We start from the raw sequence: 24401 nt of genomic DNA, 5'->3' as shown, positions 1-24401 counted from the left end.
TATACAACACAATTTTCTGTTAAACTGTACAGTATGTATAAAAGTAATACCCCAGGGAAGTTTTTAGTAGTTTATTATTCAATGGACCTTTTCTATAAAATGCTTTGGTTTGTACACACTTCCTCTCACCTCTCCTCTTCTTGATGGTTCTGCCTACTGCAGTATCTCTTTACCATTCTAATAAATGACAGTCATGTCAAAAAGCCAGATAAATCAATGAAATCATCGATTTATAGCAGAATGAAAAATGGTGCTGTAGAAATACGCCTAAACAAGAGGCAGTGAAGGTTTGACTCAGTTATTGTGAAGAGAAGAGCAGCTTTTTGGAGGTGGATCTTCATCTGTTAACCAGAATGATCTCTGTATAATGGCCATATTTTCTTATGTTCCTGTTCCTCCTTGTGTTGGCTCCTATGCTGAAACTGTTATTGTGGCAATAACAGACATTTATGCTGTTTACGTTATCATCCTAATGTGTGACATGATTAGCTTGCTTACAACATGACAATATTACAATATTGTTTATGGCAACTAGAAGGGAGCGACACACCACACTGCATTACAGCTCACACTGGAGCTGAACAAACTGCTGTATTCCTCCTTGATGGGGAACAAAGATCAGTTCCTTCCTATCTCAGCTTGCATCTCTCTGAGCTTCTTTTTTGGATTTTGTTTAAAGATCCAATGAGGAAAAGATAAGAACAGGTCAAGTAGCCTATATAATCGTTGCATTTCAGCTTAACTTGGTAAATTCTGCATGCTTGAATGTGAAGCAATAAGTATACCCAGGCTGAACATTTTGATAGAACCACATTACACAGTGATGCAGTGAAACCAGGGCAGGTTCCATGTTATTTCAGGTTTTTGAAAGGAATTACAGACATTTCTTGCAGCCGTCATGCTATCATTTTATATGGGCCAAAATTGGGCCATAACCAATTGCATTTCTGTAGCATTTCTGCTCAGTTATGGGTATTTTAAATCCCTGCCAATATTTCTGAATACCTACAAATATAATTAAATACATATCTCAGTCCAGCCACCAGGTGCAGGAGATGACATTTGGGATTTGGTTTGGTTTTTTTTCTAAGTCCACTATCCTCATTAAAAAAAAAAAAAAAGTAAAATAAGAATTGTCTTTCTTTACAGACCAGTCTTGCTTTAACACTGCATATCAGAGATTTCAGACTATTACTTTGTCTGCAGATGGTTTATTTTTCTTTCATTTTTTTAGGCGTTTTGCTTGATCAGTAAATAAAGGAACTTTAGAAATGTTCTTTTTTTTTGTTGAAATGTACTCATACAGATTTGATTGCCTGCATGTAGCGCACCACAGAACGCAATAGATATTTTTCGTCTGCATACTACCTGATCTCACAGACTGGAAAATAGCGTAAACAAAACGTCAGGTGAAAAAAATACAGGTTTATTTTAAAGAAACATTTTGGCATATTTCCTGACATTTTAACCGCTATATTATGACACTGTTCCCTTTGTTAAGAAAGCTGTAGAGGCATGTGGATTTAGACTTGTTTACCACTCTTCTATACACCATTTCTTCTGGAAATCCTAAAGTAAGGGGAATAAATGCCTCACTGCTGATCAGAGTAGATTACATTTGTGCTGAAATGCATGAACTTGGTATCTAAATCAACACTACTCCATTTTGATAGTATTTCATGTTATGATAGCTCTTTGTTTTCTCTTTTCTAACAAACATATTTAAAGAAATAGTACTCGGAGATTTAAAGCATCCCATTGCATTTTACATGAAGTACAGTAACTATCACAGCACAGCCTATAGTCTGAGGGAGAAATTCCTTGATAAAACCATGGTCATTGTTTTAATCTTCCCTCTCCTTTATTTATAACAAGTTTTGTCACAACAAAAACATCATGCACCAGAATACATCTGGCAAGAAAGTGAAGATGCTGTTGCCAGTAGCTGTTGAGGTAATAAATGTCATGCTAAATGAAGGACTGCAACACCTTGAAGAGCATTAGATTTTATTGTGCTCCTCAGTCCTTGCTCAGATTTTGGCTGGGTTATCTCTGCAGTCATATCACTTTCCCATATTTTGAGATGATTGTCTTAATTTCAGTTATACAAAGAAAAGTTTCAATGTACAAGAAAAATAAGCATCTGAACAGTGAATGGCAGGAAGCCCTGACATGCTTCTATCTTCCGTCACAAAATCTGTTGTCATACTTCAGCTCCCCTTACTTTCCAAGATTTAATATGAAAATGAGTATGAAAAGAAATCAATTTCTGCAGGTGTAATCAAGAGAGATGGCATTCAGCAGTTTCTTCAAAAAGTAAAGTGCTAGTGGAAGCACTAGATAGACTCAAGCTCTTGCAAACTCATTACTAATAGCAATTTCACAGGCTTCCTACTCTACACTGCCATCCTATTCTCCCCTCTAATTGTGAAATGCTTGTTCATTCTCTATGTTTTAACCCCTGCCCTCATTAAGGAGAGGAAAATGAATTGCTAACTTAGAAGTAGTGCTGTGATGTTAACATTACCCAGTATATATGTTTCCCCTCTAGCCAGTTTCATGTGCAGGCTAATTTTGTTCTTCAAGCCACAAGGGACATATGTTCACCCTGTCTTTTGCAGGCAAGTTGGAGCTCATTCTGCATGTCCTCTGAGCAGGGCACAGGTGAACCAGCTCTGACTCGAGGACTCTGTTTAATCTACAGCCATTATTTCTTACATCCAATAAATGCTTGGGAAAAACTCCTCTGTGGGGATTATTTCCACCTGAAGGAAAATTTGTCTCAACAAATGTTATATACAAACCCAGAATTCCATAGTTCACACACAAGTTTATTTACCATTGTTTCTTCTCTGGTTTTTTTTCCTTCGTTTAAAGTAAATTGCAAACAACCTCCTCATGCAGACCACTATTTGCACACGAAAGACAGGAAAAGTAAAATATATGTATTTTCTGGAATGAGATTTTCAAGAAGTCCTAAAGAAAATCAGTATGTGCCCCAGTATACATTGCAGTAGGAATACAACATTTCTACAAGAACTTGAATTTCTTCCCACAGAAGAAGGCAAAGCTTGCTGGACAGTGACCCTGTGGAAGCCAGCATTTGCTTCCCCTCTTCTCATCTCGCTTCGTGTTCTCCACAAAATGCTTTGAGGTTGATTTGAAGGATTACTGTCTCTCCACAAAACAGCACCTGTGCCATGTACAGCACAGGCTTTGCTCCTCCCTTGTCCCCAACATCTTAGCAACATCAAATCCTCTAATGGCAGCTGCTCATACGAGCTCTGAGTAACGCTAGAGAAAAGACAAGGTAGCCACAATGCCTATCATTACACAATCTGAGGGTGGAGAAGCCATGCAGCGTGGCTGCAGCATTTGCCTCTGACTTGCTGTACACCTCCATCCTTCCCTTTCAGCTCATTTCTCACTCCCTCCCCAACCCACAGCACAGAATTAAGCTACTTGGGTCACGTTTCCTGAGGTTCTGCTGTTTAATTTTAACAAGAAACATTAAAGGTGCAAGATAAATACTACCTGTGATTGGTTGGCAGGCAGTTACATGTTCATCTCTTACAGAGTAGCTGAATCCTGTCCTTAGATGCTGCAGCTGGATCAGAACAGTTCAGCTGGATCCAAAGGAATTTATTAGCATGGGTGGCAGGGGAAAAAAAGTGAACAGACTCTGACCCAATGTGTGAAGTACAGATAACTTAATACTTCTGTAAGAAGCTGTATTTTCTATTTCTTTTCTTGCTTGACTTACAAGCAATGTATGTGTACACCAGTTTATCTCACTTTGTCCCTAAAAATAACAGAGGGGAAGTGGTTAGAGGGTTTACATATTAGCACCATCTACACTTGTTAAAATATTTTTCCAGGAGCATGTATGTTTATAACTCTAAAGTTAATTTCTACTTAGCAACTAATGTTAACTAATAAAAGAGACAAAAAATATAAAGGATGAATAAAAACATTATATTGTAATGGATTTATACTTTGAATGTGAAAGTTTCCTTTTAATAAGTAGTCTTTACAAAAATAGTGGTGATCACATAGATTAATTAAATAGCTGAAATAGTATTTACTCTTAATACATTTATCCATAGGCAGTTAACCAAACAAATTAACACTCTGGAGTTACTGTTACATACCTACCAAATACATATTTTTTTGAGGACAAACAAGAAAATGTGTTCCTCTCTTACGAGATGTGCTGTATCTCTATAGCTATCTGCTCTCCGTGGTTCTGCTCCAGAACACAGAAGCCTTTATTTTTTGTGATAGCAGCAAGATATTAGAACATTTGCAGACAAATACATAATGCATAGAGCTAAATATTCTTACTGTCAAGCTGCAGAAAGAGGTCCTAAAGCTTCATGATCTTAAGGTCCTTTCCAACCCTAACCATTCTACGATTCTGTGATTCATGAGAGTAAATTCAGTGGAATATTTGCATGCATGAAGATGACCTAGATAAAAGTCAGGAAGGAGCAGGGGAAAGTTCTTGAAACTAATCTACTGCTAAACACAGAAGCTGAGAGTTGTTAATTCTTGATAAAAACGGGCTTGACTTCTCATATGACCTGACACATGACTTAAATTATTTTAAATATGTTCCTCTTAAAATGAATAATAATATTTTGCTCTCCTGTAGAGTCTGTTGGTGGAGGATTTTAAATTGTGCTTAATGCCTCAATTAATTAAAGTTCTAGACATGGAAAGTGAAGCAGGCAATAGTCTGAGAAAGACTCAAAGAAAATATGGTTCCATCCTAAGCTTTGCGAGCCTTTTTAGGCCAAAAATTTCATTTGATTTTACTTTCTCCCAAGCTCTTTGAGGCAATCTACTGCCATATGACACACAAAGGAAAGGGTTTCCCATGATGTTTCCCAAAATTAATTCATTTTTCTTGGTCAAAACAAGGTTTTATACCCTGAATGGCACACAGGTGCTGAAAGGCCAGCTACAGCTAGGGCCCAAAGCTAACAGTACCTGGTGAAATCTCTGAGGAAGATTATAGCTATTTTACAAGTGGGTCAGATCCACAAAAATTTAGCAAAACTCTCAAAACTATGTAACAGGTCAGTGACAAAGCTGGAACTAAATCTGACCGTCCTCACTATCAATCACCTTGTATTAATTATTTCCATTTATTTCATTTAATTTATAATGCAAGGCAGATATTCTTTCTGAACACAGCGAAAGAAACAGACCTTGGCCGGCAGAATGTACAGCCAACTTGAAGCAGTGAACATCATTAGCTCTTAGCTAGTCAATTCATGTTACATACAAGTTTCTACAGGACAGACAGGGTCAAAATCCAAAATATATCAAAGATCAGCAGATGAAAAGTAAGGGACATAATCAGCTAGGAATATATCAAGCTCTCAAAAATATTCTTTGTATTACTGTTTTAAATTGCAGTACAGGGAAAAGAATACACCATTAAGTGGTGATGATTTTAGATTAAGCATTTACTTTAAGACAGGCTACAATATCATACACAGACAAGAGACTGCTATTTTTGAATGGCATCAAATTGTGAATTGAAGCACAGTGGGTAGGAAAATGCTGCAAAGGACTTTGAAAATGATTGCTCATCTGTGTAGTAAAATATATCCTTTTTAAAGTCCTGCTGTGACCAGTATAAAATGATCAGGGGTGAGAGCCTGCATGGGGTCTGCCGTTGTGTAGGAAACAGAAGGAAAATCATTGTCCAGCAAAGGCCTGGGTACATTACAGGTAAATGAGTAAGCCCAGACAAAATACTGATAGGAAGTTATCCTACAAGTAAAACTTCTCTGAAATCAAGGTGGCTGTGTTTTAAAGCATTAGTTGATTAGAACAGGACCAGCAAATTTCCAAGCAAGGGGTGTCTTGAGCTGTATTTTTCTGTCTTAAATTAGAGGAAAAGTGTGACAGCAGGAGCTCAGCAGAAGCTCAGCAAGAGCAGGAAGAGGTTTCCCCTTCAAGAGGTAAGATATTGCTAATTAGCTGACTGGTAACATCTTACCTCTGTGGCAGGTAGACAGGAGCTCCCTGCCTCTGGTATTCGTATGGGGCTGGAAGCCAGCCCCTCCTACAGATATTCCCCTGAGATGCTATACCTGCAACAGCCCTCTATGTGCTATTCAAACCTGCTCACTTGCTGCCTTGAGCACTGGCAGTATCTTGTGAGTCCTTGATTTTGCCAGTTGGTATTTAATGCGGTTAATCTACTTTTATCTTTATGACATTCCCTTTGAAGCATGTATGGACTTGCAGAAAGCACTCCCTCAATTATCAGCTCCACCTGTCACACAGGCCTGGACTCCCGTCCAGTGAAGAGGGAATGGCAAGTAAATGGAGTAAAATGCAACTTCTCAAGATTATGTTTCTATTTGCATTCCCACCTTATTCCTGAAGGTTCTTTCCAAGCTCTAGAAACCTACTTTTATATGGAAGAGAGTACTTTCTTCTTCACTTTCCAAGTGTTAAGTTTTCATACAAGTGTGGTATCTTGAGCTACTCTTGACATGAAGACTATGCATTAGAGGACATATGTATGCAGCTGTAAAAGGAAATAGATTTTAAATGAGAATGGAATCACATAATCATTTTATGAAGATACCAATGATAAGGTATCCTATCATCTTGCTACTTCAATCTGGCAGGGATTTGTGAATTTTCAGTTTTTTAGATGTTGCTCATCTTCAGCCAGCTGCCACGAATGGAGCTAAAATCTGTTTCAAAGGAGAGTGTGAACTACTGTGTGAAATGCTCCACCAGAAGCACTGAAAAGCTGTAAGGGCTTGGTTTTCTGTTGCATCAAACCTTTTAATTTTCAGCATGCAAAGTAAAAAACAAATAAATGCTATCATAATTTGAGAGAAAGTTATCTTCAATAAAATACTACACAAGTGATTACACCAGTGGAGGGCAATGCAAATACGAATGCAGCTGCTCTGTGCCAATTTGTCCCTTTGGAAAATGAGAGAATTGAGAACAGCTTGCCATTGCCAGGGATACTCTTTTTGTAGGCATTGCTGGCCCAGAGGACAGTTTTCTCTCTGAATGGTGAGACAAAGGGAATATGGGATTAAATTTAGGACAAACACAGATTTTCCTGAGTTTTTGGCAGAGTTTTAAAGGGAGAAGATAATTAATATTCTTTTTGTAACAAGGGAATAGTTATAGTTCTAATTTCTGAGAATAAAACCAGAAGTCTGAACTCTAATTTGTAGGGGTGGTTGTGGTGGAATGAAAAGTGCCATGAAACTTCACTTAAAGACATAGGAGTGGGGTTGGGATTTGGCTTTGGGAGCCAAGGAGGAAGCTTAGAAATTTTCTTGATAGATTTTTTTTTTTTCCCTTTGGTGGACATCAGCACAATGCTTTAAAATAGGTCTGTTCTGGCATTGTACAAACCTTCCTTGAAATTCAGCCTACGTTAGGAACATGAAGAAAGCAACAGCAAAATCTTGTCAGTACGTAAAGAATCATGTATTGCTTCAATTTCAGCTTGTCTGATAACTTTATTGTTTCAGACAGTAAACTAACTGCTGGCTTGGCCTTTCACCTTCTGTCCCACACAAGTATTGCTGAAAGATATTGAAGTGTTTTTGCCTTCTGAGATAAAATAGAGCAGTGTGATTTTTTGGCAGAGGTTAAGCGTCCAACATCCAGTAACAGGGCGCTTGGCCTGAAAGATGGCATACAATACTAGTAGACCTAATAAAAACTATGGCTTCTGTCCCATAAGTAGGTAGTAAAAAGGTCCTTAAAGTCTACAGAGTTTGTACTAATGGAACTGGACTAATAATTTAATCCCTGATCTTGATTCTTTAAAGCCTTGCTTACTGCATAGTCATTTATGTTAGTGCAAAATGACCACAAAATGAAACTAAAACTTCCTTTTGTTTTCTTTTGCTTTTGGCTGCAGCCCCCCCAGTCTTTAGTACAAGATCTGCATGTGTCTGTCTTGCCTGGCAAATATGAACCAGCTTAGGCCTGGGCACATAACTGCATATTGTCAAAGCGGCCAGAACACATGATGCAGTGGATAAGCTTTAAGAGACTATCTGACAGAGGCTGTTAAAATAAAGTCATTCCAGTACCATGCTTTGAACAGCAGTAGAATTCCGTTATTCAGCATTGTGTGTTGTATAAATATGATATTTCCAAGGTCATATTAGTGATAAAATCATGTTTGAGGCCTTTGGAACTCTGTTGTTCCTTGGTTTGATACAAAATTCTGCACAGCAGTAAATAACAAAAAAAGCGAGCAGTAATAGTGTAATAGTGCTTTGTCTGGGATTTCTAAGACTGACTTCTTCCTGACAGTGGGGCAAGAAATGAAATTACTGTTCAGGTTGGCTTTGATGATAAATATTTGCATGATACATCCAATGTACAGAAAAACAATTGTGTGGGGTCAGTTTGTTACCATCATTCCCTACTCGTACAACAAACATAATAAATAAAGTGTAAAGGAAGCAAATCTGTCTTTCAGCAGGAGGTGTGATATACTCAGCACAGGACTTAATTTTGGTTTGGTTTTTTTTTTTTTTTTTTTTTATGATCTGCACTACCACTTCATCTCATTTAGTACACAGTATGACACTATCTCTGCAGTGATTTTCTCCAGTGGTTCTGTATTGTTTTCTTTCACTGTTTTTTGGTGGAAGGTGTGTGATCATTTCAGATAACTGAGGAAGTGTTTTCCTTTGACATTGCTTTCTTTGGTATTTGATAGTATGATTTTTATCTCAATTTTAGTTTCACCTCCACTATATTAGCTATACAACTCTTCTTCTGGTGAATGTTAGTCCTGAAAGTTGTTTTATGTTAGCAGTGGAGCTACTCATACAATTGATTACCCACACAGAACAACCTGTAAAGACCTTATTTTTTTTTTTAGTAATGCATGGTTTTCATTCCCTTGCAGAACCAAGTTCACCTTCATCTTGCTTTTTTAGCAATAATGCTGTAGCTGCATTGTACTATGTATATTGGGTATAAATCATGATTAGATAGATTAGCAGGGTAACTTTTTGCACACATTCATCATCTGTGTAAGTAACAAGGTGTGAGGCACCAAAAGCCAAACCGTAGTTCACGGTCAGTGATTCTGTTTGTTAAGAGCCTGACATAGTTCACAGATTTCATTTTGTGTAGTAATCTACAGTGACACTGTTATGCAGGAAGCTGTACCAGTCAAGTTCAGCCCTGCTTTGCTTAGATGTATTTTTGCTGATTTTCATTTGGTGCTTTAGGTTTTGTTTCAGCGCCAGAAGCATCCTTTGGTTTCAGGCAGTGTTGCTGGTTCCACCATGGGGAGGACAGTATCTTTAAGAGGTGGGAGCCATCAGACACTGATATGGGAATGGTTTATGCTTTCATTAGGATTTAATTTGTGATTGCCTAGTACTTTGCAGTTAAAAAGTATGTATAAAATTAGTATTCTTTGCTGTATTGTGGTTAACATGTAGAAGCAATGCAATTATGCTATGCAGTCAGTCATACTAGCTGTCCAGAGAACAAGCAGCCTTTGATTTTTACTCTAGCTTTGCCTTCAAAGATGTTTCAGTGCTCAGGAATATAGAATGCTTTAGATCATCTTCAGTCCTCCTTGGATACTGAGACTAAATTTAACTGCTCTGGCTGATACAGCCCTGCTTCCTAACAAGGTTAGCATGACAGACCCATATTGCATTTGGTGTACATTAACTTCTCTCTCTTGGTAAACTGTTACACAGAACACTGATTGAAGGTAACACAAAAAGAGCTTCTTGAAAACAAACCGTTTCTATCCATTAAAATGTACTCTGAACAAAGGCCTATAGCAATAAAGATTTGCATTTCTTCTTGCTTAGACCTTTGCCTTTCCTTGAAAGTTTAGTAAATTCTTGTCAATCCTGTTATTTCCTCCTGTGCAATGGGAGACTTAGCTTGCTAGAGCTTCTCCAGCAGAGATGGTTTACTCCAGCTGCTGACAGGCCATTAAATTCTACTTTTTTTTCTCATCCTGAAGTTCTTTAATGATTTGGTGTTCTCTTTGATCCCAGGCCTTGGTCTGGAAACAGTAAACCTTGCTAGCCAGATCCAATCTGGCTAGCAGAGGAAGGATATTCTCCAGTAGCTCCATGTGCTGTTCCCTTGGGAAGTCTTAAGTCTGTCTCAGATCAATTTCTTGTTTGCTCTTTCCCTCACTTTCTTTGTGAATAGGAGATTCTTGATTTGACTCTGTGAAACAGAATCATATCAGACCAGGAAGCTTAGTTATACCTAATATTTATAAGGTGGAATATAGGAGATCATACATATAGGAGTTGCGGAGATAGCAGAAAGGAAGATTTCGAATAAAGAAGCACATTGATTTGGAAAATATCGAGAAATACCATTAAGTAAGTAACAGAAAAACAATCCCCAGTAGGTCCTTCATTTAAATTTTTCTCCTGCTGGTACAGTTATCTGCTAAAGACTGAGCTTCAGATGCTCCTTTCCATATACCAGGATGATATGAATAATCCAGTCAAGTACTTTGTCAGGTTGGTGCCTCTTCTTCTAATGGCTCAAGTCTGCATTGCTTTTTTGAGAATGCTTTTATAGCTTTTCTTAAGCTTTGCGATACATTTATTATGAAGCACAGGTATATGTACACTAAAATTTTCAAGCTTGAATGGATGTAGTTAGACACCCTAAATCCACATCTAGGCACTTACGGAAATGTGATGTTCAGAGGTAGGGACCACTGAAACACATTTGAAATCATTTTGAACTCAGTACTTTTGAACATCAGAAGACATTTTTTCTGCTTAAGTGTAATTTCAAGCTCTGAAAATTTTGACTGTATGATGAAAGAGAGGTTTAGAGGGAAAGAGGGAATAAAACTCTGATTATATCCCCCCCCATTGATGAAAGAGAGGTTTAGAGGGAAAGAGGGAATAAAACTCTGATTATATCCCCCCCCCCCCCATTGACACATGTCAGGTTTCTGAACAGGCACTGTCCACTAGCATCTTGCATCTTAACATCAGAGTAATCTAAAAATCAGCCTTTTTCCTTCTTGGGCTCTGCAGTATGACTATCTGTACAACAAGGCTTGCCCAAGAAATATCGTACTTCAAGCCTATACTTTTGACAACTGCTTCTTGCATGTTCAGTGCTTTGTGTATTTAAGGTTTCATTACTGAAATAAATAAGCAGGTGTTCTCATTACAATTCCTTCCAAATCTAACAGGACAGCAATTTGACAGACTTTGTCCTCAGTTCTGAACACATCTAAGAGATTTAGATTGCTTTCATTTGAAAAGTAACCACAGACTTACTCAGTACTCAGTTCTTAAGGGAGCACAGAGAAAGAAGCCGCCTATGCTACTGAATTACGTGTAGTTAAGTTTTCAAGTTCCCTGCTCACGAGCCAGATTTTCATCAGTGGTGCTCTGAGCCTGCTGGTACTGATTCCTATGCCAGCAGGATCTTTTCTGCTGTGGTATACTGTGGAACATTAAAAACTGAACAAGAAGGAAGATTATGAAGAAATTCCTGTTGTGAGAAGCAAAATATTGTTTGTGGGAGATATTCAAAAGATTAATCTCTGAATTTAAAAGGCAGTTTCACTTTGTTACAATGGTTTGTTCAGTATAAGCCTAAAACTGCAAACATTAATGCATGAGTAGCTTTACATAATTTTTTTTTATCATCAAGCTAGGTGTTTGTGTATTACTTCTTATGTGTAAGTGTTTGGACACTGCCAAATTTCTCTCTCTTGTGCGTCCTCAGAGTTTTCCTTTAAATTTTTATGTAGCTTACAATGCAAGTATTTGGTTAGCTCCCCTCTGCTCACAAGTTTTTCTCTCTGTATAACTTCAAGCTCTTGAAACTAAGTCAGTCTTGCTTTGCACAGACCATTGTCAGCCTTTGTCCTGGTACCGTGTAGATGACTGCAGCTACTACAACGTAGAAAACCCTAAAATCCAGCCCTGTAACAAATGATATTTAGTAAGTTAAGGTAGCTATTTAATCTGCATTAACTTAGGTTGGTTTGTGTATGATGGGATAGGAGTTACTTATGCAGCTCAAATCCCAGACGGTGTCCTGCTATAATGCTATAATGTACAAGTAGTCTCAATAGGATTAACTGAAGTTTGAAATACCAGAATTCATCCAACTACGTTAAAAAAAAAAAAAAAAAGGATTATATATAGATTATTATCAAGTGAGTAAGATGCTTTAGAAATTACTTAATTCCTCTGCTGCCTTACACACCAAACCAGTTTTGAGATGACAGCCCATGCGGCATGTACTAGCTGAGCTTTGTGCAAGCCAAAGAGGTCAGCTTGGCCATCAGGGCCACCTGAGGGTTTTTTTTTCGTGAGGAATCACAGAATAGCTTGGGTTGGAAGGGACCGTCAGTATCGGACTGACCACGCAAAGCCCAGCATCGCCTAGATGCAGGCATTTATTCTGGAGGAGCAACGCACAAAAAGCGCCCCCTCACCTTGCCTCAAGGGCGGCCATTGGTGCCCCCCTACAAAGCTGGAACGAGGGGGCTGTGGCTCCCTGCGGAGCAGGGCCGGGTTCACGGAGCCATTAGTGGTTTGTGGATCCGCGGCGCCGGTCGGAGGCTGGGTGAAGCCCTCCCACCTCCAGCGCTGGCAGGAAGAGGGTTCCCTCACCGCCCACTCCCAAACTTCTGAAGCTCACAGGGAGCCATCCCCGGCGGTTCCCAGAAGCCATTCGCTTGCCCCTCGGGAGCCCATAGCTGCAGCTCTAAGACGGCGAACAACCAACGTTTTCCCCTGGCTCCGTACTGTGTTCACCTCGGTGACCGTGCCTTGGGGAGCACCTCCAGCCCTGGGAGGAGGTGCCGGTGAGACGCTCGTTAGTTCGGTAGAGCGCTGGCGCCGGTTCACCGGGAGGGACCCCCGCCTCGTTCAGCCGTCACCTCGGCCGGCGGGCTCCAGCTACAGTCTCTCGGCCCCTAGCGCTCGAACAGGCGGCCGCGGCGGCCGGGCTCCCTCTGGACGGCAGGAGGTGAATGGCAAGCGGCGGCTTCTCCCTCCCACACCCCAGTGTCGGTCTCGCCTCCTCCAGCAGCAGCAGTAGCGGGTCACCTCTGCGCGGCTAAGCCGAGCCGCGCCGCGCCGCGCCGCGCCGCTTGCCTGCCGGCCGCAGGGCTCACACAGAGGCCGAGGCGGCTGCTGGCCCCTTTCCCCGCCGCGGGCTCAGGGGCGCTACCTGCGGGACCGCCGCCGGGCTGCGGGCACACTGGGAGGAGACTCACCCGAGGGCGGCGCCGGGAGCAGGAGCGCCTGTGCCCGCGGCGAGCGACAGCCGCCACTCGCCCTCCCTGAGCAGGGATCGGGGCGGGCAGGCTCGGCGGCGGCTGCCTGGGCGCTCAGCCCTTCCTCTTCTCTCGCCGTTGCGCTGCTGGAGGCTCCAGACTATAAATAGCAGGCTCGGCAGGCACCTAGAGGCACACGCACTCACCGGAGGAAAGTACGGTGCCGGTCGCCCCGCCGGACGGGCGCACAGTCGCCAGCAGGTAACTGCCGCTCAGAGTAGCCGGGATGCGGGGATCGTTCTGCCGGCGAGGGGTTTGTTTCCTCGTTTCCCCGCTGGCTCCGGAGCGTCGGGAGAGATTAAAAGCCGGGGATCGGTTCCGCCAGAGTCCCTCCCTTGTACTCCCTTATCAAGTTTCTTAAGGCTGTAGCCTGCGAGCTGTGCGCAGCCCTTGGCAGAAGGCGAAGGCGCTCTCGTCCAGGGCTGCAGCCCTGCGAGCGCCGACCCGGCCGGGGGCGCGCTGACAGCGGCTGCCGCTCTCCTCTCTCCTGGGGCGGGCCCCGAGCCCCCTCACGGCTGGGGTTGAGGGAAGGGAGGCGGCCCGGCCGCACCGGGGACCCCGGCACTGCCCCCCGCGGCTCTGCGGGTATCACCGCGGGAGCGGGGTGACGGCACTGTCGGGGTAGCTTCAGCTCGGCCCCGCGGGGCACGTCTCCTACTTTCTCTCGGCGACAGCGGCGTTGCCTGCCGGGGAGCCTCTGTGCCGCCTTGACCTCGGCGCCTGGCCGCCCCCCGCCGCCGTGCCTCCTCTGAAGGGGCGGTGTGAGGGGCTTGAGGACCCTCTTTGCCACAGCTTTCTGTCACGGTTGAAAGTTGGAGGTACTTGGCTGATGAGGAGGGTAGCAGGCTCTGTAGGTGCCGCTGAGGGGTTAATTTGGTGGAGTAATAGAGCTATAGGATCCCCATATTGCAAATAATAGCGTCTGCTGAAATGTAATAATAACCACAAGGAAGGTATTACATATAAACAAGTTCAGTAGAGTTGTAACTTGAAATTGTATCAGCCTGAGAAAAGGGGTAGGGGTGATATTTAATTTCTGAACTGCGATGAAGTGGAGCTCTATTTTCTTTTCCCCAGAACGACATACAGGTTTTGGAAGCACTGGTAGCAGAGCTGGTGCTAGCTGCTTGCCTCGTCTCCGAAGCTAGCCCAGTGTCTTATTTGAAATAGAAATAGTAGGATGAAGTCTCTGTGGAACAATGTTTTCATCTGATGTGGAATTATGCTTCCTTTTCTCTTCCTTGTCAGAAATAAATTTACTTGTTTATTTACCCATTAATGACGTGTTAAGATAGAGATACTAAAATCAGGCTATATATATGCCATTTAAATCTGGCTTTGAGTCTCAACAACAAGACTAATTTTCAGTCTTCACTGGTTTACAGGCACTCTCTATTTATGTTTAAAAGGTATCTACATAGCAAGAATGATGGAGAAAAATGTCTGTTTCTCAGTCTGTATCAAAGTAAGAATTTATGTAAATAAGTAGCTACTAATGAAACTTCTTATATTCACATAAGTATTTATTTACAAGTGTGATAGTCTTTAAAAGGCAGTGTTCCAGTAATTTGATATTTTTTAATGTTATTTTTATTTTGCTTGATTAAATTTGAATTGGCTTTAAAGCCCTGTGGTATCTTAGTTTTCTTGTTCTGTGAACCTGTATATTGGATGAGGTTTGTGCATGTAAGTCCTCATTACTGTAACTATCCATGCAGGACTGAACAGTGTTTATTTCACACATTCTGATAATTCCACTAAAATTAATGTGCAAGTCACAAGATTAATATGAGCAGAAATTAGTCCTGTGAGATTTTTACATCCCTGATGACATTAGTGGGAACATGTGGCAGTGTTACGTACTTCAGAGCCCTATTTTTGCTTTTTTCCCCTCTGTTTTTTGACTGTTTTTATAGTGCTTAAAATGAAATTAAATCTTTCTTTAAAACAAAGCTTTTCTTTTACTGGCTCTCTTGGACTACTTAAAGTTTCAAGTGCCAGTTCTCCACGGGTTCCTCAAACCTTGCAAGTGCTGCTGATCTCTCATTTGCTCTGGTTTCTCTGGAGGGACTTAACCGTGAGACTGCCTTAGTTCTTTCTGATCAAAGAATTCTGTCTTCCTTAGGCTAGGGTATATCAGTTTGAGCAGGTATATCCACATGCCTCCTACAGATCCTCCTTTATGACTGTCTCCTTATCTTCTGATCTGACCTGACGATTTCACAACATTAGGTAAAGGTTTTGTGAGTCAAAATGCATGATTTATGCTCTGCTTAGTACCTGGATGCTTACTATACTGCAAGAAGACAAAAAAATCAAAACCAACCCCCGAAAAAAACAGGGGTAGAAGGTCTGCCTGGAGCACTGAAGTCAGCCATGGAGCATACTGCTGCTAGTTGACAGTCAAGAGTGGAGGCTGTGAGATAGTCTGCAGATGAGGTAATTGTTTGAATAGGCCTAGGCCTAAATTCACTATGAATTTTGAAGAAAAGTAGTTACATTGATATGTCTGCTGAATTGTTTAGCTTGTTGCAGATACGACTTTGGCAGTGAAATGTGAAAACAATACATTTTGGATTTATGCAACAGATTAGCAGGAGAAGGTAAGATAGTTTGCTAAGAGAGACAAACTAAAAGGTGGACAGTTACTCTCAACGCTAACGTTTCTTTAAAATTTCTGATAACTTGAACTAGCATTCTTGACCACTTCAGCAGTGAGCTATGTTTCTCTCTCCATTTTATATTTTCATAACCTTTCCTATATGTCAAATGCTCTGACTGACTGGAAGGTGTTTAGAAAGGGCTAGTTTTGTTTGGCTTAGTGAGTCTTTTGTATTACATTAATATTTTATTGTAACCATTGATGAATGGTGAATGATATTTTTTATCACACTTTTGAATAAGAATTCTTTCTTCTAAAGTAATCTGGACTGATATAAATCAAATTCTATGAAGTACTTTTCCTTGGCTTTTTAGAATAACTTGCAAATCTAACTTCACATGTCAAAACTTGGCATGGATGGAAGGCTGAAATGTCATTTAGTGACAGGTGGCGGTCCTGGCCTCACCAACCCTTTAGTCTCGCCTACTGTTTATCCTGGGTTTAGGAGCCCTCTGCACGCTACCTGTTTTCTCCTGTGGATCAGTCAGTCTTGCTACAATTTTGTCCCAGATTCTCCATTTCCTTCTTTAGGAGCAATAGTTGGTTTTGCTTTTGCAGTCCTTAAAGTTTATTTTTTTTTTTTATTTTTTTTTTTATTTAGGAGCGCCTAATTCTCCCTTAGCTCTGCCAGATAAGGATATGGTCAGTTATCCACATAGGAGAGCCAGGTGAGCTAGTTAAACTGTTACAGAAAACCTGAGACAAACCTTGAAAGGCTGTCTGAATTGCACAAGGTTTGAGTACCATGCTGGACTTCAGCTCATAGATGTCTTCACAATGATAAAGGGTTTTAATTAAAAAGACAGAATCTTGATACAAAATCCACACTGGCAATTTTAAAATGGAGTTGAGGTTTGTGAATTTCAGTTTCCTGCTGTTTGGAAGACTATGTTAATTGCTTACCAGCTGAATACTAAGAAGAGAGAAAACCTATAAGCTAGTGATGGAGGGATTCTTTAGTTTATTTTCCCCATGAACTGAAAAGATAGATTAAGTTAATTTGTCCACGTCAGTAACAGATAATTTCAGAGAAGAGGGTTTTTTCTCATTTTTTCTCATTTCTTCTGTCAGAATCTCAAACAGCAAATCTGATTTCTATAATGCTTTCTCCTATGAAAATTGCTGTTAGGAGACAGGATATGTTGTCTGTCTTCCAAGTCTTGCATCCCTTTTTGGCAAGGTATACTGAGAAAACATACTGAAAAGTGAAGTGGGTATCTTGCACCATACATGGTACATATATTAATTTGTCTTTTGAGAGGGAGTGAATAGAATAAATTGCATGTGCTTACTCTAGCTTTTACAAGTTTACAATGATACAGTTTGCTTATAAGTTTCAGAAATGGGTTTTAAATTGTTTAATGTACCTTTAGTGGGACTATTTAAGAACATACGATTACTTCTGTTTCTAAGGTGCTTTAGGTCCAACTTCTATAGAACTTAAAACCCTTCTGAATCCAGGCGAGATTGGGCAAGACAGGTCTTCTGTTTATAGTAGTTTCAACTCTGTAGCTGCACAGGAGGTTTAATATTGCTTTCCATAGGTTAGGATGCTAATAGGCTTTTTTGCCTCAGACTGACAAACTCGGCCTCTTCTAGTTTATCAGTGAATTTGCCCCATAGGTTCCTTGACGTTGTTTTTAATGTTGAAGAAGGCTATATTTAGTGAAAATACAGAAGACAACACAGCTAAAGGTGCTTACTCGACATAATACAGTGTCAAAGTTGTTCAATGTGATGCTATTGATCAAGTTAATTTCTTTGGCGGGCTGAGTTTGTGCTCTGTTACTCTGTGCCATGACATGAAAAAAATCAAATCCATCTGTATGTTTTTGGTGGATGCTTTTTATTTTGTTGTATACTCTGTTTCTATGAAATTTCACCCTATGCTGTGACCTCAGTGAGACTTTACCCCAAGCAGAGTAGTATAGTCAAGCTGGGCTAAGTCTGTCTGGGGATCATTTTCCCTTAATCTTACCAGGTATGTATAGCTAAACCACTGTCATTTGTACCAGTTTCTTTAATTCTGTTAGCTGTATACTTGTCAGTAGGAGTTTCTTGCTTGCTGTGAAAACACTAATTTGGAAAATAGAGTGAAATTCCTTAATAGGCACTGAAAAGACTCAGTTTTTTATTGTAGTTGTAAGAGGTAGATGTGTAATAGACAATTAAGAGGGAGAGTGTCTTGTGGGAAATAAGCTTTTATTGTATTTTGACAGCTTTTCATGTACTATCAGTTTTTTTTTTTATTGTTTACTTAGAAACTATGATCTTAGTATATTATAGTAATGGAATCTTACCAAGATGCAGTGAACCTAGGGTGCATATTTCTGTTACAAAAATGACTCAAACCTATGAAAATGGGTGTAAAAGTCTAGGCACTAAATGTGACTTGGTATTTTGTGTATTTACTGTTGTGAGAATGGAGCATTAGGCAGAACACATCAATGCTTTGGTATCATACAGTTTCTGTTACAGCAAAAACATCGCTGCTCTGCTTGGATTTTGTTTACTTTGTGCATGTGTAAGTGGCTAAAAAACTCAGGTGTCAGTAGAAAGGACTTTTATATATTACTTTCTCTGCTATAATGACATAATTCTGGAATAGTTCCCTTTCATGGGTTATTGCAGTTTATACTGTGAATGAGAACAGTATTTGACGTTCAGAATAACGTCAGTCCACTATTTTTATAGTTTTAAAATGTACTTTCAATTGATGAGATCTTTACTTTTTCAAATTAATAATCTGAAAGTTGGAGTGTGCATTAAAAGTGCCTTTTTTGCTTTAGCCAAGTAAGTGTGTGGGTTGGGTAGTTAATTTATTATTTTTTTCCCCTTCAAGAGGCAGCTGTAGAGCTACACTCTGTCTCAAATTTCTGTTACTGTCTGTTATGACACACGATTCATGCGGCTTTTGTAGAACCGCCACATGACGTAGCCTCTCTGTTAGCTGGAAGTGGTAAAGATGGCAATGTTGCCTCTGTGGGGCAAGCTGATCATAAAACAAACTTTCCTGCTGTCCTGCACAACAACTCTTTCCAGAGGAGCAGCATGATCAGGCGGTGATCCAGTGATTAAACCTAGGAATAAAGATTGAGGATATAAGTGATGAAGAAACACCTGATTAAAAAAATTAACATATAGAAATAAGCATTCTCAGTTTAGACCTGCTGTTGAGAAATACTCTTTAGTTTGATCTGTAGTTTCTATACAAGCACAGACAATTAAGATGCATTAATTAAGTTTTCACTCAGTGAATGTACATTAAACAGTTTCCCAAATGAATCATATTTGCTGATTCCTTAGCCGCCGAGTTAAAAATATAGATATTCTTAATTGTATCTCTAGGAATTTTTTTCAGCTTTTGGTTATCTGTCAATGTCAGATAGCTTTAGGTTTTGGTATTTTGTTTCAGCTGCTAATGTAGCCTTTTCCTTCTAGGAACTGACAGTTTCCAAGTAAAATAAATGAAAGCAGTGGCTGCTATTTTTGTGGAAGGTTTTATGGTTTTGAATACCTGAGGTGCTGATAGTTGGAAGTTTAGAATGTATGAGTACAGCCTACACTAGATGGCACTGCAAAATATGGAGAAGCCTTGAGACATTTGGCATTCTTAACAAATGCGGTAGAAGCTGCCACACTTAGGGCTTAGTTCATAGATGAGCATGTATTTACGGCGTGTACTCCTGTTAAATATCAGGTCACTTATTTTTCATGGTGTAATTTCGTCTTGAATTTACCTTGTTTGGGCAGTTACTGCAAGATAGCTGGCATACTGTAAGTTCAATCTACAGTTTATTCTTGGTTAGCTGGCTTGTGTTTGTAGTTAGTTATTGGTTAGGAAAACCACAGGTGGTTTTGAAAATGTTATTTGAGATGGATGTTTTAAAACTGTAAGATAAAAGCTATCAACTGATAAAACAACGATGGGTGAGACTTCCTTTTAATATTTGATAGTTGTATTATGGACATTCATCGTTTACCTAGGATGACCTGGTACATATATGTCAGTATTTTTAAAACGAATTAAACTGTACAAAATCTCGGGGGCAAATTACTGACGTCAAATTGCATGTACGGTTACAGTTTTTCATCTTTCCTTTACAGAAAGTGCCTGTGTTTGTGAAGTGATACATATAAAAGCAGTTGCTGTAATGTTAGTCTTTTAAAGAATGGTACAATGTCTAAGCCTCAAAAAGACCAAATGCATCTAAATGTTATTCAAGCATTGCAATGGGGCTTCCTTGGCAATGGGAATTAAGAGAGCTGTTTGTGAGCAAAGTACATCCCTTGTTAGTAAACCTTGAAGTGCTTTGCAAGTTTTCTTTCAGCAGTGGCTGATTATACAAAATTCTTGATCAAGGTGACAAAAATAGCATTTACAAGAAACCTTTAAATCAGTTTCTGTACCACGAATATGTGCTAGCCTAGAGGTAGACTACCCTACTAAAGCAGAAAAAGCAAGAGGGAGTAGAGGACCCAGCCTATAAAGGTTGTGTGCATAGTTGTTGTACTGCTTTGTTATATATTTGCAAGTGAAATTAGAAAGCAGTTTGATGTAACACCGTGAAAGCTTTATGTTTTTATAAATTGGGTTTTTTTTCTCTGACAAAATGAAAAACCTGGTCAGAATAGCTTCTTTGGAACTGAGTATTGGAAAAAGCAAAACTGTCCACATCCCGGAATTATTAAATATACTCAGGCAGTCAAAATATGCAGGCGAATATATGTAGTACTTTGCTCTAAAATTGATGAGTAATCAATCTGGTGGTAAATTAGGAAGACTGTTCATGCTTAAGATGTAAGTAAGTCATGACATACTGAATATGTTTGGGGAGAGAATATTGTACAACATCACAACTTCTGATAATGACTCCTTTTACGTAGAAGATAGAAAAGTACTATAAAATTGTAGGAGCTTTCAGTGAGGAAATAATACATCTTTTTCCTTGCTTTTCCGCTACTATTACAATGCTTTTCACAGAAGCAAGTGTTAGGTACCATTAATACCTGTAATATCAGTATTTTTTAAGATAATGTGAAAGATAATACCAGCCGAAAGTGTACCTGTTCCAGTAAACCTGTGCTTGGAGAGATACTATATGTGTACATGTGGGTCTTTGAGGTACACAGCAAGTATTTATATTGTCCTTTGAAAATACAGTTTCAACTTGTATCACTTACAGATTGCAGCAAAGGAAACCTTGTGTGAATTCTCCTTGGCAGCTCAGAATCTTAGCTGTTGCTTGAGCTCCAAGTGTAAATTGAGATAACTACATACTCATTCAGATCTTTTTGGTTTGGCATTCACAGGTAATTTTCTTATTTGTATGTTTTGTTTTAATTAGTGTTCTTAACTGAATGGCAAACTCTGGTAACCTTGCACAAACAGACCCTCCAAACATGTTAAACACCAGTTTATTTAAAAAAAAAAATTGTGGATGCCTTAATTAATATGAATAGGAGTTGTCCTATAATTTGCAGCTGAAGACTGATCTAATGGCGTGTAGGAATCTGACAGAGCTGATCGCTGACAAAAGCAAACTGTGAGAAGTCACTGACTGACTCACAGGGTGAAAGGAATACAAGATTAACTGTCAGTCTATTTTAGACCTGTATAAAAAGTATTCCAGAAATAAACCGTCTGATCTGTTGTCCAGTGCTCTCACCTCCAGCCATGATCATGGGGAAACTGAAAAACCTTTGTCTAGTTTGGGATTGTGTTTTATCAAGGCTGAGGAGGCTTGATCTGTGCAAATGGGATGGTAAGTATCAAGTCCTATTTTCTCCCCCTCCCTCCCTCTCCCCCCCTCACCTGGAGGTTGATCACCCAGTTTCCTGATATTTTTGTTCTGGTATTTGGCTATCATTTGAGGTCTATCAGCTTGTTCTCTATAAAACTTTACTCTTGAGAATGGGTCTCATGGTTGTCTAAGTGTTCGGGACGCTGCTGAGTATATCATGCCTATGGCATGGTGTGTGATCAAAAATCCATCAGGCTACCAAAGTAACCCTCTAAACTTCCTGTTCTTGGTAGTATGACGTTGCAGGGAGGGTTAGAAACTTACGTTCATTTTACTTTTTTGGGAGTGTAGGAGAAAATTCTTCTATTTCTGTTGCCATTAGTGGTCCAGTTGCAGGTACAGCTTTTTTGGCTGTTATGTGGGCATGGATGCAAGTTAGAGGAATTGTTTGGGAATAAAGTGATGAGTCCCAGAAAAAGCAAAGCAAACAGAGTCTTTAGAGCTCCTGGGAACAAGTCATTTCTGAGCAGAGCAGTGGGGACAATGGGAAACTAACCCATTTGGAGTAGTCCGTTTATTTTTCTAGTACAGGCAAACCTTGCAGTCTTCTTCCAGGTGGTAGCGTTTGTTGGCTCTCCTATTTCAACAAATCTATGTTCTACTTAAGAAAAATGCCACAACTGTTTCCATGTTGCTATGAGAAGATACGTTTATAATAATTATTTAAAATACCTAATTCGGCACTTGCTCAACTTGTTGAACAGCTTGCTAATGACGTGTCCTAGAGTTATCTATGAATATTTATTAAGATTTATAGCAACACAAGGATAAAGAAAAACTGTACTCTTTTTTGAAAGAAAAATTATGTTTCTCATTTTCAGTACACTGAAACTACATTAACAATCAATGTTGGCATGTTACAATGGAATGACATGCTTGGGCATTTTGCCTGAAGCAGTGATCTGAGGGTTGTGGCTACCTCTTTTAGTAAATACAAAAATAATGAATAGCTTTGTCCTCATGAACTGTTCCAGCTGGGAAAAACTAAACCAAAACAGAGCAGGGAACCTCAGGGGAGTCATATAAACGTCAGGGCTATTAGAAATTTTCTACTAGATGGGAAATGAAGGGATGTGCCATGAACAGTCCCAGTGTTGCAGCTTTCCTGAATCTTTAACAATGAAGTTAAATCTTTGTGTGCTTGGCCACTTTCCATCTTACCGCAAAGGTTGGTTTGTCCTTGTTTATGTTTAGAGAACTGTGTATATGAGGAGATGATGAGCTGGCTGCCTCCTTAAATGTTTGCATGTGAGACTGACTCCCTTTATGAGGCAGGAGTGCATCAGGGTGCATTTGGGTCATGGAGAGCACCAGAATTTTCAGTGTCTTTAATTTGGATTTGTGAGCATCTTGAAACATTCCTGGGTCTGTTTTGCTGTTTGTATTGGCTGGGATAACGTGCCCTGTTCTTTGTCTTTTGTATTGTTCAGACAACACAAAGAACAGAAATCAGACTTTCCAATCTATTTCCTGTTTTCCTTCTTTTGCCTACCTGGCATGATGTCCTGGTTTGGCAAGGTCTCTTAATCTTTTCTTTCTAGACACCTTATGGTAAACTTCACATCTGGACACCCTATGGTAAGTTTTTAACATCCAAAGGGGCCTTCTTATACTTGAGATAAGTGAGCCAATGTGAACCTCATGGACTTCAAAAACACCAAGTTCAAGGTCCTGCACCTGAGTCAAGGCAATCACCAATATCAGTACAGATTGTGTGGTCAGCTGAGTGAGAGCAGTCCTGCTGAGGAAACTTGGAGGTACTGGTGGATGAAAAATTAGAAATGAGCTGGGAATGTGCACTTGCAGCCCAGGAAGCAGATGTATTCTGGTTCACATCAAAAGAAGCATGGCCAGTGGGCCAAGGGAGGTGATTCTTTCCCTCTACTAAGCTCCTGTGAGATCCCACCTGGGGTGCTGAATCCAGCTCTGGAGTCCTTAGTACAGGAAATACATGGATCTGTTAGAGTGGGTTCAGAAGACTACCACAAATATTAAAGGGCTGGAGCCTCTCCTCTAAAGAAAGGGTGAGAGAGCTGGGGTTGTTCAGCATGGAGAAAGCTCCAGGGAGACCTTACTGAGGCCTTTTACTGCTTATAAGAAGGGGGCTTATTACAAAGGAGAGGGTTTTTTTACCAGGATATGTAGTGATAGAGCATAGTGGCTTTAAACAAAAAGACAGTGATTCAGATTGGACATAAGGAAGTAATTATTTAAAATGAGGGTGGTGAGGCAGGTGAACAGGTTGCCCAAAGAAGCCATGTGACTGCCCCGTTCCTGGAAGTGCTTAAGGCCAGGTTGGATGAGGCTTTGAGCAACCTGGTCTAGTGGGAGGTGTCCCTCTCCATGGCAGGGGAGTTGAACTAGATGATCTTTAAGGTCCCTCCAAACCCATTTAGTAGGTTGCTGAGTAGGATTTGCCTTTTAAACTGTCCTGTAGTGTTAGTCTTGATGGTTATTTAGGAGATTAAAAAGCTTTGTGTTTAATTTGTTCATAATAATGAGTTTATTTGTTCCAATTCTTGATGAAGATGTAATTTAAGTTCTATATGTAGAACTAGTGTTGGTCAAGCAGACCTTGTACTGAAGTAAATTCTGAATTCTGTTCTTA

At 40.1% G+C, this 24401-nt stretch overlaps 1 protein-coding gene across 3 annotated transcripts in view; it reads left to right on the top strand.

Annotated features, from left to right (window-relative positions):
- The window catches only part of INPP4B (inositol polyphosphate-4-phosphatase type II B), a 342362-nt gene that overhangs the window by 9335 nt on the left and 308626 nt on the right, over nt 1–24401 (top strand). The window contains exon 1 of one of the 3 annotated variants that reach the window (XM_065687770.1): nt 13154–13528. The exons of 1 other annotated variant lie outside the window; for it this stretch is intronic. The gene's annotated coding sequence lies outside the window, so the exon portion shown is untranslated. Of the gene's footprint in view, nt 1–13153; nt 13529–24401 lie in introns of those variants that run through there. One more of the 3 variants, XM_065687728.1, reaches the window with a different exon arrangement.

The sequence above is a fragment of the Lathamus discolor genome, chromosome 1 (genome assembly GCF_037157495.1).
Source record: "Lathamus discolor isolate bLatDis1 chromosome 1, bLatDis1.hap1, whole genome shotgun sequence".
Taxonomy (NCBI): Eukaryota; Metazoa; Chordata; class Aves; order Psittaciformes; family Psittacidae; genus Lathamus; species Lathamus discolor.
This window is presented reverse-complemented; position numbering and strand designations above follow the sequence as displayed.